The sequence below is a fragment of the Theropithecus gelada genome, chromosome 7a, assembly GCF_003255815.1.
Source record: "Theropithecus gelada isolate Dixy chromosome 7a, Tgel_1.0, whole genome shotgun sequence".
Classification (NCBI taxonomy): Eukaryota; Metazoa; Chordata; class Mammalia; order Primates; family Cercopithecidae; genus Theropithecus; species Theropithecus gelada.
In genome coordinates, this window is record NC_037674.1 from 15155814 (window position 1) to 15173938 (window position 18125).

The following is an 18125-nucleotide window of genomic DNA, read 5'->3' on the forward strand; positions in this document are numbered from 1 at the left end:
CAATTAGGAACATCACTCCCCTTCTTGAAAGTTCCATTGCCTTCCCATTGTTTGTAAAGGCAAAACCCAAAAGTCTAGCCTGCCCACCACTACACTGTGAGAATTAGGAAAGCTGTCCCTTCCTGTTCTTTGTAATAGATGACAAGTCTATGACTTTGAATGTGAATGGCATGCCCTAGAGTACTGCTATCCTACAGACAAAGGAGAGTAGCAGCCCCATGGGCCTTCACTTGAATCCCTAAAACTTCAAAGCTCTCCTCTGCCTGGGGGGCTGATATGGTTTGGATGCATGTCCCCTCCAAATCTCATGTTGAAATGTGACCTTCATTGTTAGAAGTGGTTCCTAGTAGGAGATGTTTGAGTCATGGGGGTGGATCCCTTATGAATGGTCCAGTGCCATCCCCATGGTAATGAGTGAGTTCTCACTCTGGTGGTTCACACAAGAATTGGTTGTTTGAAAGAGCCTGGCACTTGCTTCTCTCTCTCTTGCTCTGTGTCTTGCCATGTGACATGCTGGCTGGCTCCCCTTCACCTTCTGCCATGATGGCAAGCTTCCTGAGGCCCTTGCCAGAAGCAGATGCTGGCACAATGCTTCATACAGCCTGCAGAACTGTGAGCCAAATAAACCTCTTTTCTTTACAAATTACCTAGTCTGAGGTATTATTTTACAGTAATGCAAACTGAGTAACAAAGGAGGCTTCCCAGACTCCCAAACAATCGTTCCTCCTGTCCTCTACCTCATCCTCACTAAGTTGACCTCACTTCTCAGGTCTTCTTCCAAGAAACCATCCCTCACCACCAGAACCACCAATCCAAATCAGGCCTTCCTGGCATCAGTTCTCATCATACTGATTACTTCTTGTTTGTAGCACTTATTATACTGAGGATTAGTCAACTATCTGTGCCACTCTCCACTAAACTGTAAGCTTTATGAAGGTAGGGCTCTCATCAGGTATTTTACCACTATAGTTCCAATGTCTAGAACAGTATCTGGTAATCATGAATATTAAACATGCATCTGTTAACTGGAAAAAAATGAAAAAGCAAATGAACATTGGGAAGCATATTTCTACTAGCTCCATGCTTACTAGTTATGTAGAATCCTACTTGGATTCCAAGTTTGAGGGGAGCCCAGAAATAAGATGTTGAGCTACATATCCACAAGCTCAACATTTCATCCCTCTACCTCTCTGCTTTTTCACAATAAAAATAGTTTTAGTTTCTTCCTGAATTTTTTTAAACTAACACATGTTTACTGTTATAATGGTTCAGGCTGGATGTGGTGGCTCATGCCTGTAATCCCAGCACTTTGGGAGGCCAAGGTGGGAGGATCTCTTGGGTCCAGGAATTTGAGACCAGCCTAGGCAACATAGGGAGACCCTGTCTCTATAAAAAATAAAGAAAAATTATCCAGGTGTGGTGGCACATGCCTATAGTCGCAGTTACTTGAGAGGCTGAGATAGGAGGATCACTTGAGCCCAGGAGGTCAGGGCTACAGTGAGCCGCAATCACTGCACTCCAGCCTGGGCAACAGAGTAAGAGTCTGTTTCAAAAAAAGAAAAAAGGTTTAGAAAAGTATAGGAAGAAAGAAAAATTACCTGAAATCCCACCATCTTAAGAAAAGCATGGTAAATATTCTGGTCATCACATTTTCGTACATGTCTTTGTGAATATATACACTTACATACTTAATTTTATGTAAGTGGCCTATCATTTACACAGCATTTACATGCTATTCTTTGTGGACACCATATCTTCTTATATATATAATGTTAAAATACCTTTCTCCATTCTCATTATTTCATCACACGTAAGCATTTACATTATATTTACAGACATATGGTATTATTATTTATTTTGTAAAAGTATAATTTTATTTTATATATATGCATTACATAATGGGAAAAATCTCCCTATTCCATGGTATGAATATATCACAATTTATTCAGTCTTTGTCCTACAAATGGGCACTTGCTTTGTTCATGGGTTTTTGCCATTATAAACAAAATCATTGTTTTATACATAAGCTTATTTTCTGGTGTTTTTCTATCTGTGATATTGATTTCTCATTTTCACCAGCAATATTTATAGAGGCTTTTCCCAAAAAATTCCTGCCTGCAGCAGGTGCTATCACATCTCACTGATTTTTGCCAATCGGTGGGTGAGACCCTTGACGGAGACCCAGAAGGAGTAGTCCTGTGGCCAGTACCCAGTGCTTCATGGATGAGGCATCATTTTTAGGGCATATGCTTTTCCAAATGCATTACTATAACATTTCTGAAAAGTAATCCAGCCGGTTCAGGTTTGGATGGTTCTCTGAGTCCACCATAAGTGCAGCAACAGGTCTAAGTAAGTCAAGCAGGTCCTCTTACCTCAGAGCCCTGTCTCTCAGATCATACTCACTGCTGTTATGGGGGAAGAACCCCTAACAGGGTGTGAGCATGCATTGCTCTGGGATGCCTGTTTCATAGCATGCAGGATGAGAAGGACAGTGTGGCAGGAGAGGGAAACAAAACTAAGCTTATGCCTTAGAGGAAAGCTTCAATCCACAACAAACAAATCCCCAAGAGATATGCCATCTGGGCAAGCTGGAGCAGGGCAGCAGATGAGGGAATTGACAGTGAAGGCTAGAAGTAGAAATGGAAAATCACTTCTAGAAAAACCCATTCACAACTCAGCAAAGCACACTGAAAAGGGGTCCACCTCTGGAACAAGGTTGAGAGGTTTCCAACTGGAGTAAAGACAGGACTCCAGGGGTGCTTAAAAGTCACAAAAACCTCAGGAAAGGGGGACCACAGAGAAATATGGATAGCTGAGTAGAAGGTCCTCCCCACCTACAGGGGGCTTCTGCAGGTTCTGCAGTGTGCAGGGCACAGCAAGGTGACCACTGCAGAGCTGGGCAAAGCCACAATGCCCCTAGGAACTGTGAACACACATTAGCTATTCTTTCCTCTACATTCCTGTAACCTTTTCAAATGCCAAGTGTCATTTGCTTGAAACCCATCTTTTGATTATTTTAAATTCATACAGCACACATCAGCTCCTATGATTAAAATCCATCCTGCTCATTGAAGCTGCTTCTTCAGCTCTTGCCTGGAGAAAACAGAAGCCAAAAGGGGCCTGAAAACAGTCCCAAAGATGCCGTCAGGGTCAGCCTCCAAGGAAGAACCCTGACCACTGACACAGTATATCCTAACGGAATGGGAAAAACGCAAACTAAAACCAAAAGGCGAACCTACTTTCCACCATTGCTTGGCAGAATAACAATAACAATAATATGATCGAGTATTAAAGGGTATGAAGATATAAGCATCCTTATATGTTTTGGGTGGTGTCAACTGAAGAATGATGAGGTTCATAAATCTGGAAAGGGGAGCTTTATTTCTCACAAAGGGTTGAAGCCTTTAGGGTGCCATTTTGACAGGCTGGAGGCTATGCTAAAAACAGATACTTCAAGGGAGGGGAAAAAAGGAACAGAAATTTATACTAAATGATGTGCTCAAATATACATATTCAACAAGCTATAGGAGGAGCATGAAGATATACGAAAGGAGACATGTACGCACATGCAGTTGAGCTTCACGCTCCTTCATGGGTCTCATGTGACAAAAATAGCAGCATTAGCATGATCTGAGTGTGGAGTTTTCAGCCCTCTGCTGTCAAAAGGTGAAGCAGAGGACACGTAGGCCTTTACTGTGCCCTCTCCAGACTGGCCAGAGCCACTTCATGGTCAGTGGTCTCTTAGCAGGCAAAAAAGGAGGGGCAGCATGAGGTGGTTAGTTGATATCAGTGTGGAGTCTTTTGAAAGGGTTAGTTTCTGTTCAGCCCTTAGAGAAGAAAGTCTAATAGAAATTAACGAAGGAGGGGGCATAATGAAGCATGCCCCATCTTCTTCTATTCCACTGTGCAGCCAAGTAGTCAGTCAGTTTTCAAGGTTACTCTTGGGTCCCCTTGGCCAAAGAAGGTCCATTCAGTCAGCTGAGGGGCTTAGAATTTTATTTTTATTTTACAGTGGACAGGTAGATTGCTACAGATACCTGAAAAGTAGCTTGGCAGTATCTATTAAATTGGTGCAATTGTGGTTTTTGCCATTACTTTTAATGGAAAAAAACACGATCACTTTTGCACCAATCTAATATTAAATGCATGTACTTTGCACAATCCTACTTTTGTAAAACTATCCTACAAATAAAAGAATCAATGTATAAAGCTGTGTGTTCAAATGTGTTGTCGAAGGATTGTTGACAGTGACTCCCAAATGAAAACAATCTGAATGTCCCTCATTAGGATAAATTGTGGCATGTCCCTATGGGGACATAGAGAAATATGTGGAAGGCTACATCCCAGGCTGTCAACATGGATTATCTCAACTGAAGTGGTATTGGGAGATGGTATAATAAATGTGTGACTTAATTTGTTTATGAAATAAACAACTTTCCACCCCTGGCTAGCCGGGTATGATGCTGAAAATGTCATCTTTAGGGATTAATTTTTCTATTTCTAAAAGTCAGTTGTTAAAATACAAATATTCCTGAAGCTGTTTTTCAGCCCTTAACACCCAGAGGTGGGAGAGAAAATGTTGTGGTTGCTTTCCAGCCCTGAAAGCAAGTTGACAGAAGCATCCTTAACTAGGACAGGTAAGTGTCTGTGTAGGAAAGGCGGGAGGAAAGGCCTCCAGCTCATGGCCTGACTGACATGCATCCCGTTGACACCAACATCTTGTCGAGGAAGGAGAACCAAAGGACAGGAAAAGACACGTGTGGAGGGGCTGATGGGGCACATCCATTGCCTGCTGCCTGAGGCCAGTGCTACTTAGGATGCCGCTCAGGTTTCCTTCCTGGTTCTTTGGGGATTAGCACAAGCACTGAGCTGGCCCTCTGCCAGCTGGAGGGGCAGCCAACAGGGATTGCCAAGGGGTCAAAGAATCAGCATCACTGGCTGAGAGAGCAGCTTTACCAGCAGGGATCAAAGGTGCCAGACATGGTTTTATGCAATTCACTCAGGGAGCAGAACAAGTAATCAGAAAAGTGTGATTTTCCTCTGCTCCAATACAATAAAAAAGCCTGCCCTTGTTATAAAGTACCAAGAGAATCAATAAGGGTTTCAGAAGACATCGACATGCCTCACAGGCAAAGCCCTGGAAACAAACTACTGCTTTCACCACAATGTGAACTTCAGGGCAGATGCTCTTTGGCTTGAATAAGTTTACAGTACAGCAAAACTGCCCTCCCCATCACAGTGCACGTGGACCTATCTGTCCAGGCTGGAGTAGCTGGAATGGAAGCAGATTTAGGGTGCTAATATTAGAAAGAATGATACTACTAGCCAGAATTTAGTGAATACTTATTGTCTAAGTATGTGTATCATGGGATATTTGCAAGAACTCAGTCATTCAATCCCATTTTACAAATAAGGAAATTGAGGCACTGAAAGGTTAAGTAATTGCCCAAGGTTCTAGAAATCAGAAGCAGTGGAGCTGGAATTCAGACCAAAGCAGCTGAACTCCAGAGCCTGGGATGTGATCACTACATCACACTGCCTTCTCATGAAGAGACAACACCTGACAACGCAACCCCCAACACTGAGAACAAAGACCAAAGATGTGTCACTGGAAGCCATTTGGACCCAGGCATCAGAATGGATCAGGGATAAAACTTGGTGAAAGTAAGGAAGCCATGAGGTCATAAAGAATGCCAAAGTTCCATGGGGGCAATGTGTGTGCAGGACGCAAGGAGCTTACAATGCTCTGGGGTCAAATCTAGGAAAGTACTGTAGAATGAGGTTGCAGGATCTACAGGGAAAAGCAAGTCATCTCAGGAACAAAGGGTGGGCTTGCAGACACACCCAGAAAGGACTTGAGGCCATTAGCGCTTAACAGACTATGGTTTAAAATTCAAGTGGAAATAGCTAAACCACATCTATATGATCTAATTTGTTTTTGACTACTTTCTCTGTTATAAAACACTGATGTTTATTGCTTTCACTTTATTGGTACTGTTGCCACCCATCTGAAAGCCTGGTTATCTGGCTTTACAGCTCCAATGTGAAGATTTTAAATTGCACCCTCAAGGCCAACATTCACCCATTCCTCAGTCCCTGTCTCTCCTTTCCGAGATGGGAAATGGGAGGAAGCCTCTCCCAAATAGGATAGCTGCTGCCTCTGAGTTGGCATGAGTACAACAGTTTCTTTCTCTTAGTTGTTCTACTACCTAAAGCTGCAAGGTACATATAAGGATGGGTAATAAGTGTTAATTGGTGAGTATATTTTATCTTCTCTGTCTAGAACAACTCAAATGACTTTGTATATTCTTAATACCAGTACTGTTATAATTATATAATCTGATTTATATAAATATATATATATACACACACATTCCCAGTTAGATACATAAATCTGAATAATTCATAGAATTCAAATCACCATGTGTGTTCTGCATCATAAGACAACTAGTATGAAGAAAATCCTGGGGAGGGGGGAAGGATAGCATTAGGAGATATACCTAATGTAAATAACAAGTTAATGGGTGCAGCACACCAACATGGCACGTGTATACATATGTAACAAACCTGCATGTTGTGCACATGTACCCTAGAACTTAAAGTATAATAATAATAATAATAAATTCAATATATGTTATTAATTTGATTTAAAAAAAGAAAATCCTAAGGCAGTGCTGAGAACATATTATCAGTATTTGCTCATTTTTGGCCGAGACGGGTGGATCACGAGGTCAGGAGATCGAGACCATCCTGGCTAACACGGTGAAACCCCGTCTCTACTAAAAAAATACAAAAAACTAGCTGGGCGAGGTGGCGGGCACTTGTAGTCTCAGCTACTCGGGAGGCTGAGGCAGGAGAATGGCGTAAACCCGGGAGGCGGAGCTTGCAGTGAGCTGAGATCCAGCCACTGCACTCCAGCCTGGGTGACCGAGTGAGACTCCACCTCAAAAAAAAAAAAAAAAAAAAAAAAGAGTTACAAACTACCATTCTTTGATATTGAACAATCAATGAACTGTTCAAAAGATAATAGCAAAAATAGTTTACTTATTCAACAAACATTTATTAATTTATTAGAATGCAAGGCTCTGAGCTAAGTACCAGGTTTACAAAAACAAATAAGACAAAATCTCAAGGAGTTGACAAATGAGTTTGAGAGATAGATAAGTAGTTACTGAACAAATGATGGAGGAATAATATATGGGAAGAGGAAGGAGGACCCAATGGGCTGGAGTGGGAAGTGGAGCACCACAATAGGATACATTTGATCTGAGTCTTGGATGGAGGCCCAGGCAGACAAGAGGGAGAGACAGGAACAGATGAGGGAGCACCCTGGGCATGCAGGCAGGTTGCACAGCATGAATATGGCAATAGCAAGGAGTTTAGTGAGGCCAGAGGCTAGAATCACTTTGAAGAAAAAAGTGAGAGTCAGCCAATGAGTTGCCAATTAAAGTGACTCCACTCTGTGTGCTAAATGTTAATAGCTACAACTCTGCAAAATAGAAACAGCAAAAATGTCCACAAATGACATGAGATTTAAACTTTAACGCTCTATTTTCTTAATTCTAAAATACCTCATTGATTTAAATAACACTTGATTGTAAAACATAACCCAATTCAAGAAATGTCAGAATATGAAAGGATGAAGGAAATAAGTCAATAACAACTGCGAGAAGGCCTCATCCAGGAGAAAATAAACAGAGACTCTTACGTAAAAGTGGACTTCTGTTTTGCCCCAGAGTCAATGTCAGTATAAGCAAAAGCCTCCACTACATTCCATGTTTAGTTTTCAAGCACTTCAAGATCAAAGAGCATTATCTTTGAAAGTTTTAAATTGATTAAGCTAACTTAGAGTCATTAAAAATGGAAACAGTTCTTTTCAGCTTAAGGTTGGAATGGGGGAACCTTTCGGAGACCACTGAAGCATGCGTTAACTTGGTTCTTAGGTACTTGAGCATACAATGGAAAATTAGAGTTGCCTTGGTTTCTACAACTGCCAAACCTCAGCAGATGAAGAATCTTCTGCCAATCTCTCTGCATCTCCTACATTGATTCCTCCTTCATGTCTGTTTCCTCAAAAGATGTTCCTATCCCTAACCTTCTTTTCTTCTCACACCACACAGTCTTCCCAGGTAATCTCAGCCACACCACAGCTTCAGCTAAATTGACCTGGTACCGACGTCCACATGTGTCTGTCCAGCCAAGAAGTCTCTCCTTAATTTCAAACTTGTGTCAAACAACCCATTTCCCCATGGATGTCTCACAGACACCTCAAAGTCAACAAGGTTAAAACTAAATCCATTGTTGCTTTCCTACCTGCCCCCAAATGATCTTGCTCCAGGGCTCTCTATATCCATAAAATGTCCCTCCTTCCACTCAATGGCCCAAAACAGATATCTAGGATTTTCTCAAGCGACTTTTGCTCTTAAACTCACACATCCAAAAAAATACTGTAGATTTTATTATCTCCCCTAAAACCTTTCAATCTGCAAACTCTTCTCTGCCTTACCACCACAGTTCTGCTTTCAATCCTGGTCATTTCTTGATTGCATCACTCCAGTGGCCCAATATCTCTCAGCCACTAGTCCTCTATCTCCTTCCATCAGCCCTCAGTATCCATCCTCCACTGGATCCTCAGAATGTTTCCTAAAATACAGAATTGATCAGGATGCCACCTGGCTTTATATCCATCATTGACTTCCCTTATCACTCTCAGTATTTTATCCCAAATCCCTGGTGAATGGTACACAAGGCTCTTCATGAACTGTCCCAGAATTGGTCCTGCTCCCTCTAACATTACACACATGCACATGCGCGCACACACACACACACACACACACCCCATGCTCCAGTGCAATGAAGAGGGCAAAGGATCTGAATAGACATTTCTCCAAAGAAGATATACAAATGGCCAATAAGCACATGAAAAGAGGCTCAGCATCATTAGCCATCAGAGAAATGCAAATCAAAACCACAATGTTAAACCACTTCACACCCACTAGGATAGCTACAATAAAAAAGACAGATAATAACAAGTGCTGGTGAGCATGTGGAGAAATTGGAACCCTCATAGACTGCTGGTGGGAAGGCAAAATGGGGCAGCCGCTTTAGGAAATGTTCTGACAGTTCCTCAAAAGATTAAACATAGAGTTCCCATATGATTCAATATATTTGTTTCCTATTGCTGCTGTAACAAATTACTGCAAACTCTCTGATGAAAACAACACAAAATTATTACATTACAGTTCTGGTGGTCAAAAGTCCAAAGTGATTCTCTAAAGGCTATAATCAAGTCTCAGCAGGTCTATGTTCCTTCTGGGGGTTCTAGGGGAAAATTCATTTCCTTGCTTCTTCCAGCTTCTAGAGCAAGGGTGTCCAATATTTTCACTTCCCTGGGCCAGACTGGAAGAAAAATTGTCTTGGGCCACACATAAAACATGCTAATGCTAATGATAGCTGATGAGCTAAACACACACAAACACACACACACACACAAATCTTATAATGTCTCAAGAAAGTTTACGAATTTGTGTTGGGCCACATTCAAAGCCATCCTTGGCTACATGCGGCTCACGGGCCATGGGTTAGGCAAGTTGGTTTTAGAGGGTGTCCCCGTTCCTTGGCTTGTGGTTCCTTCCACCTTCAAAACCAACAATGGCTGGTCAAGTATTAATTACAGTGCATTAAGTGCATTACTCTGGCTCTTTCTGCCTCTATCTTCTGTCTTTTAAAGACCCTTTGGATTACACTGAGGGCCTACTCAGATGATCTAGAATAATCTATTTTAAGGTGAGTTGATTAGCAGCTTAATTTCATCTGCACACTTAATTTCATGTCCATTTACCATGAGACTTAACATATTCACGGGTTCCAAGGATTAGGAAATGAACATCTTTGGGAGACGGTGGGGTTGGGAGTATTATTCTGCTGCCTCCCACACACACAGCAATTCCACTCCCAAGTATATATATCCAAGAGAAAGGAAAACATGTCCACATAGAAACTTCTACAAAAATGTTTATAGCAGCCGTATTCATAATAGCTAAAGAGCGGAAACAACTCAAATGTTCATCAAGAGATGAATGGACAATGAAAATATGGTATAATCATACAATGAAATATTAAAAGGAATAAAAAAGAATGATGTGCTGATACATACTACAACATGGATGAACCTCAAAAATATCATGCTAAATAAAAAAGTCAGTAACAAAAGGTCACATATTGTACAATTCCATTTGTATATGTCCAGGATAGGCAAATCCTTAGAAACAGAGGGTAGATTCATGATTGCTTAGAGCTGAGGGCAAAGGGAATTAGGGGGACAGGTGGATGCTCATGAGAAGACAGTATCTTTCTGGAGTTATGAAAACATTTGAAAATGATTTGGTAATGGTTGTACAACTTTGTAAATATGCTAAAAACCAGTGAATCATACAACAAAAAGGAGTGATTTGTATGGTAAGTGAATTACGTCTCAATAAAGCTGTTATTTCTAAAAAACGACTCAGTACATTTTTGAAGATATGAGCACAAAACTGAGGAAAGTCCTAATATTTATTTAATTACATTTCCCTTGAAGGTTTTTTTTTAGTGACTGTTTTGCTGGGATTGTAGTCTCCCAAATAAGTCAAAGAATAAAGACAGCTGGCACAGAGATGAGTCTGGCACCTCCGACAGTGGCACCAATTTCATGCACCAGAGAAAGCCGACATTGCTCCCCTATTGAGATGTGCCTCCTGCTCCCCAGGAAGCATGAAACAGGGCAGCAATTAAACACAAGAAGTGTTTTGCTTTGGTGACATTCTATCTTTTTCTTTCTCACACACATGTACACACACACAGAGAAAGTCCATTTTCTATTAATTCTCCCCAGATATTATAAACGCATTCTCTCTGTTCCCTCCTTTCACAGTTCAGCAAATAGTTTACTCATTTTGCTAAGAGCAAACTTGTTGTAATCCCTAATAACAAATCACAGGCATAATTAGAACCCAAACCTAGCACGGAAAAATCTCTTATGAAGAAAAAGAATCCAGTTATGAATATTTTCAATTTAAGAAGTTTTAAATCCACTGATTGACAAAAGCTATAAAATTAATGCAAATTAAAAATATTACATTCCATGAAGATTTATTATGAGAAAGAAGCCAATCAATTATTCTCCATTTTCAGAGAGTTGGACAAGACAAAACAGAAACAGATTATACCAAAGATACTTTTTCAAAAATAAAAAGGAATATTTTAAGGATGAGCAAGCCCTATAATAAGCTTCCAAGAAGGGTTATGAAATCACCCTAAAGAGTCATTATAGATTAAGATTGGATTTGGGTAAACTTAAGATTAGATTTGGGTAAAGATTTGTCATTATATCACTTAAGATTAGATTTGGGTAAAGTGTCCATTAACAGATGAATGGATAAAGAAAATGTGCTACATATACAAAATGGAATACTATTTAGCCACTAATAAAGAACGAGATCCTATCATTTTCAACAACATGTATGGGACTGGAAGTCATTACGTTAAGTGAAATAAGTCAAGCACAGAAAAACAGACTTCACATGTTCTCACTTATTTGTGGGAGCTAAAAATTAAAACAATTGAACTCATGGAGATAGACAGTAGAATGATGGTTAGCAGAGGCTGGTTAGGGCAGTGTGGGGCTGAGGAAAAGTGGGGATAATTAATAGGTTCAAAAAATAGAATAAGATCTAGTAATTGATAGACAATAGGGTGATTATAATCAACAATAATTTATTGTACATTTTAAAACAGCAAAAAAGAGTAATATTGGAATGTTTGTAACACAAAGAAAGGATACATGCTTCAGGTGATGTATACCTCTTACCCTAAAGTGATTATTACACATTATATGCCTATATCAAAATATCTTTTTTTTTTTTTTCAGACAGAGTTTCACTCTTGTTGCCCAGGCTAGAGTGCAATGGCGTGATCTCGGCTCACCACAACCTCCGCCTCCTGGGTTCAAGCGATTATCCTGCCTCAGCCTCCCGAGTAGCTGGGATTACAGGCGTGTACCATCATGCTCAGCTAATTTTTGTATTTTTTTTAGTAGAGATTGGGTTTCTCCATGTTGGTCTGGCAGGTCTCAAACTCCTGACTTCAGGTGATCCACCTGCCTTGGCCTCCCAAAGTGCTGGGATTACAGGAGTGAGCCACTGTGCCCAGCCTTATCAAAATATCTTGTAGCCCAAAATATATATACCTACTATGTACTCACAACAAATAAAAGTTTAAAATTTTATTAAAAAAACAAAAAGCAAAAGGATTCGATTTTGCTAAACATAAAATAACAGCTTAAGGAAGACAAAGAAGTTTTTCTGTCTCTCATAAAAATCCAAGAGACAGTCCAGGACTGGTTGTAGGAGCTCTATCCCACAAAATTCTCAGCATCTTTCTAGCTCATTATTCCACCATCCCAAATACTGGGACCCCATTCTCAGAGTCTAAGGTGGAAACTAGAACTCCAGTAAAATATCTGTATTTCAGGAATTAGGGTGGAAAGGGGATGAAGAAGCTGGAGAAAGGACAGTATCACCTGTCTTTAAGGAAAACTGCAGGAAACTCTTATGTGACACTCTGCATCAGTCATGTGATCATACTGGTTACCATGGAGCCTGTCTTCATTCTGGAAAACGATATATCCATCTAAAAACAGAGTTTCAGGCCTGGCACAGTGGTTCATGCCTGTAATCCCCAGCACTTTGGGAGGCCCACAAGGGCAGATCACTTGAGGCCAGGAGTTCAAGAACAGCCTGGTCAGCATGGCAAAACCCAGTCTCTAATAAAAATACAAAAATTATCCAGGCATGGTGGCACATGCCTGTAATCCCAGCTACTCAGGAGGCTGAGGCACAAGAATTGCTTAAACCTGGGAGGCAGAGGTTGCAGTGAGCCAAGATCGTGCCACAGCACTCTAGCCTGGGCAACAGAGTGAGACCTGTCTCAAAACAAACAAACAAACAAATAAATACATAGAAAAAGAGGGTTTCTATTGTTCTGGAAAAAGTGGGAAAGGATACTAGAAAACATACCAGGGTCTTGGCCACTGCCATCAACACTGATATTGTTTGGAAGTCTGTCTCCTCCAAATCTCATGTTGCAATGTGATTCCTATTGTTAGAAGTGGGACCTGGTAGAAGGTGTTTGGGTCATGGGGGCAGATCTCTCATAAATGGCTTGGTACCTTCCCCTGTGGTAATGAGTTCATGTGATATCTGATTGCTTAAAAGAGCCTGGCACCTCTGCCTCCCTCTCTCTCCTGCTTCCTCTCTCGCCATGTGACATGCCTGCTCCTTTTTTTGCCTTCCTACATGAGTGGAAGCTTCCTGCTGCCCTCACCAGAAGCAGATGATGGCACCATGCTTCTTGTACAGCCTGCAGAACCATGAGCCAAATAAATCTCTTTTCTTTATAAATTACCCAGTCTCAGGTATTCCTTTATAGCAACATAAATAGACCAACAAAAACACCCACCTCCTTAATGTAGGCAAACTCTTCAGAAGGTACTTCTTCTTTATAAAATTTATAAAGAGACTGAGAGAGACTTCTAGGGGGACAGGGCTATAAAGTTAATATAAATTTGTTCTAAGAGAAGGAGAAAGGGAAAACCCTTTACTCAGGGTCCCCTTTAGTTTGTTAACCAACAAAATTCGTTCTGCAAATGTCCCCATTCTTTGAGTCAAGCACAGTACTTGGCACATGGAGATGCTTACTGAATGTTTATCAACGAGCAACTGGATTCGTGGCAAATAACAATAAGAAAGTGTTACATTCAACTACATCAATGCATTCTAGACATTTTTCTGATCCTATAGCTAGGGACATCTGACTAAACCCAGAAGTCATCATACACAGAGGGTAATCAACTGAAGGTGCCAAAGAGGTAAAGTCAATTCTTTAAAAAATGTTGAAGTCTATTCAAACTGATAACAAGTTGAGTTATCAGTCTAGAGAAGGACTGTCACAATATCCACTGCCTATCGGGGAGCCTGTCTCTAATCTCTCCTAAGCTTTTCCATTTTCGCCAGTCATCTTTTAAAGACCAGAATCCTCCAATGCCTCTTCTCTACTCACAGGATAAAATCTCAATTCCTTTGCACAGTGCTGTAAGTGCCTGACCAGCAGTCCCAAGATTCTCTCTGTCCACTGCCTACCATGATTGCAGGTTGGATTCTAGCTTCCTGGATCACCTCTCACTCCCTGAGTGTGCCATTTACTCCAACTCCTTTATGTCCTTACCTGATCACTTTCTTTTGTGTAGGAATTCCCTTGCCTCTTGTATATACATGGAAAATCCTATTCAAGCTTTAAGGATCCATTTCCAATATCACCTTCTCAATGAAGACCTCTTTGATTCCACAGATTTCATGCAAATTTAATCTTCTGTTTCTCCATTATACTTTGTTTACATTAATTAACACAGCACTTAGCACAGTAGTGGTGATACTAGCAGTGGTAACAGTAGTAGTAGTAACAGCTAACATTTATTGAGCAATAATTACAAGCCAGGCATCTTACAAACATTAACTCATTTAATCTCAGCTATAACCTTATGAACTAAGGCCCTCATAAGGTCATAAGACTAACTCCTCCAAAAGCTCATGAACTCTTCAAGGATAAGAACAGTATTTATCTTTGTCTTTTCATCACCAGAGTACAACACAGTGCTTGGCTCATGGTAGCTGATTAATACGTGCTTGTTCTGGCCAATCATGGTGGCTCAGGCCTGTAATCCCAGCACTTGGGTGGCTGAGGCAGAAGGATGGTTTGAGGCCAGTAGTTCGAGACCAGCCTGGTAACGTACCAAGATCCCATCTCCATTAATTAAAAAAAAAGAAAAAGTCTAAAGGTACCAGCTGCTGTAATAATTTTAAAAATGTTCTCACTCATTGAGTGAGTAATGACTCATAACAAAATTAGGCTGTCATATATTCATTAAGTTTCTGCATTCTGAATATTTTTATTTATGGACAAATATGCTGGGTTTTTCAATAAAGCAACAATTTAAATGTAGGATACTCTAAAGAATTAAATCTATAAAGCCAACAAACGAATCTCTAAGGAATCTGACCTTTCCCACTTCATCTTCTGATGCTCCCTCAAAATAAATGCCCCATTTGCTTAAATCAAACGTAGGTAAAACTTAAAACATTCCATTGTATTTTGCTGCTCAGCCTTCATCTTATTATTTGTAGACTAAAGGAAGAAAAAATAACATTTTCAAAGTTTTTAATTCTAAGATGACTTGCTAATTCTTAATTAGTCTAAAGAAAGAAAACACTGGCCGGGCGTGGTGGCTCAAGCCTGTAATCCCAGCACTTTGGGAGGCCGAGACGGGCGGATCACGAGGTCAGGAGATCGAGACCATCCTGGTTAACATGGTGAAACCCCGTCTCTACTAAAAAATACAAAAAACTAGCCGGGCGAGGTGGCGGATGCCTGTAGTCCCAGCTACTCGGGAGGCTGAGGCAGGAGAATGGCGTGAACCCGGGAGGCGGAGCTTGCAGTGAGCTGAGATCCGGCCACTGCACTCCAGCCTGGGTGACAGAGTGAGACTCCGTCTCAAAAAAAAAAAAAAAAAAAAAAAAAAGAAAACACTTTTTCTTCAGCTAAAGAAGCGATTATTGTTAATAAAATGTGAAGTGTTACATTAATAGCCCATGAGGGTTCAATATATGCAAATCAATAAACGTAATCCATCATAGAAACAGAACCAAAGACAAAAACCACATGATTATCTCAATAGATGCAGAAAAGGCCTTCGACAAAATTCAACAGCCCTTCATGCTAAAAACTCTCAATAAATTAGGTATTGATGGGACATATCTCAAAATAATAAGAGCTATTTATGACAAACCCACAGTCAGTATCATACCGAATGGACAAAAACTGGAAGCATTCCCTTTGAAATCTGACACAAGACAGGGATGCCCTCTCTCACCATTCCTATGCAACATAGTCTTGGAAGTTCTGGCCAGGGCAATCAGGTAGGAGAAAGAAATAAAGGGTATTCAATTAGGAAAAGAGGAAGTTAAATTGTCCCTGTTTGCAGATGACATGATTGTATATTTAGAAAACCCCATCGTCTCTGCCCAAAATCTCCCCTTAAGCTGATAAGCAACTTCAGCAAAGTCTCAGGATACAAAATCAATGTGCAAAATCACAAGCATTCCTATACACCAAGAACAGACAGAGAGCCAAATCATGAGTGAACTCCCATTCACAATTGCTTCAAAGAGAATAAAATACCTAGGATTCCAACTTACAAGGGATGTGAAGGATCTCTTCAAGGAGAACTACAAACCACTGCTCAATGAAATAAAAGACGACACAAACAAATGGAAGAACATTCCATGCTCATGGATAGGAAGAATCAATATCGTGAAAGTGGCCATACTGCCCAAGGTCATTTATAGATTCAAATTCATCCCCATCAAGCTACCAATGACTTTCTTCACAGAATTGGAAAAAACTACTTTAAAATTCATATGGAACCATAAAAGAGCCCGCATTGCCAAGACAATCCTAAGCCAAAAGAACAAAGCTGGAGGCATCACGCGGTAGACTTCAAACTATAGTACAAGGCTACAGTGATCAAAACAGCATGGTACTGGTACCAAAACAGAGATATAGACCAATGGAACAGAACAGAGCCCTCAGAAATAATACCACACATCTATAACCATCTGATCTTTGACAAACCTGACAAAAACAAGAAATGGGGAAAGGATTCCCTATTTAATAAATGGTGCTGGGAAAACTGGCTAGCCATATGTAGAAAGCTGAAACTGGATCCCTTCCTTACACCTTATACAAAAATTAATTGAAGACGGATTAAAGACTTAAACGTTAGACCCCAAACCACAAAAACACTAGAAGAAAACCTAGGCAATACCACTCAGGACACAGGAATGGGCAAGGACAAGGACTTCATGACTAAAGCACCAAAAGCAATGGCAACAAAAGCCAAAATTGACAAATGGGATCTAATTAAACTAAAGAGCTTCTGCACAGCAAAAGAAACTACCATCAGAGTGAACAGGCAACCTACAGAATGGGAGAAAATTTTTACAATCTACCCATCTGACAAAGGGCTAATATCCAGAATCTACAAAGAACTTAAACAAATTTACAAGAAAAAATCATACAACCCCATCAAAAAGTGGGCAAAGGATATGAACAGACACTTCTAAAAAGAAGACATTTATCCAGACAACATGAAAAAATGTTCATCATCCCTGGCCATCAGAGACATGCAAATCAAAACCACAATGAGATACCATCTCACACCAGTTAGAATGGCAATCATTAAAAAGTTGGGAAACAACAGGTGCTGGAGAGGATGTGGAGAAATAGGAATGCTTTTACACTACTAGTTCAACCATTGTGGAAGACAGTGTGGCGATTCCTCAAGGATATGGAATTAGAAATACTGCTTGACACAGCCATCTCATTACTAGGTATGTGTATGTATATGTGTGTGTATATATATACATACATACATATATATATACACATACATACATATATATATATCCAAAGGATTATAAATCATGCTGCTATAAAGACACATGTACACGTATGTTTATTGCAGCACTATTCACAATAGCAAAGACTTGGAACCAACCCAAATGTCCATCAATGATAGACTGGATTAAGAAAATGTGGCACATATACACCATGGAATACTATGCAGCCATAAAAAAGGATGAGTTCATGTCCTTTGCAGGGACATGGATGAAGCTGGAAACCATCATTCTCAGCAAACTATCGCAAGGACAGAAAACCAAACGCCGCATGTTCTCACTCATAGGTGGGAATTGAACAATGAGAACACTTGGACACAAGGTAGGGAACATCACACACCAGGGCCTGTCATGGGGTGGGGAGAGGGGGGAGGGATATCATTAGGAGATACACCTAATGTAAATGACGAGTTAATGGGTGCAGCACACCAACATGGCACATGTACACATATGTAACAAACCTGTACGTTGTGCACATGTACCCTAGAACTTAAAGTATAATAATATAAAAAGGGTAGTAAGACAGACATATTTGACATTTTTGATGTAAGAACCAAGCCAATTGTAACTTTAAAT

General features: G+C 40.4%; 1 protein-coding gene across 3 annotated transcripts in view; it reads right to left on the minus strand.

Annotated features, from left to right (window-relative positions):
• The window catches only part of GPR176 (G protein-coupled receptor 176), a 119031-nt gene that overhangs the window by 26375 nt on the left and 74531 nt on the right, over nt 1–18125 (minus strand). Inside the window, exon 1 of one of the 3 annotated variants that reach the window (XM_025390809.1) lies at nt 5447–5640. The exons of the other annotated variants lie outside the window; for them this stretch is intronic. The gene's annotated coding sequence lies outside the window, so the exon portion shown is untranslated. Of the gene's footprint in view, nt 1–5446; nt 5641–18125 lie in introns of those variants that run through there. 3 annotated transcript variants of the gene reach the window in all.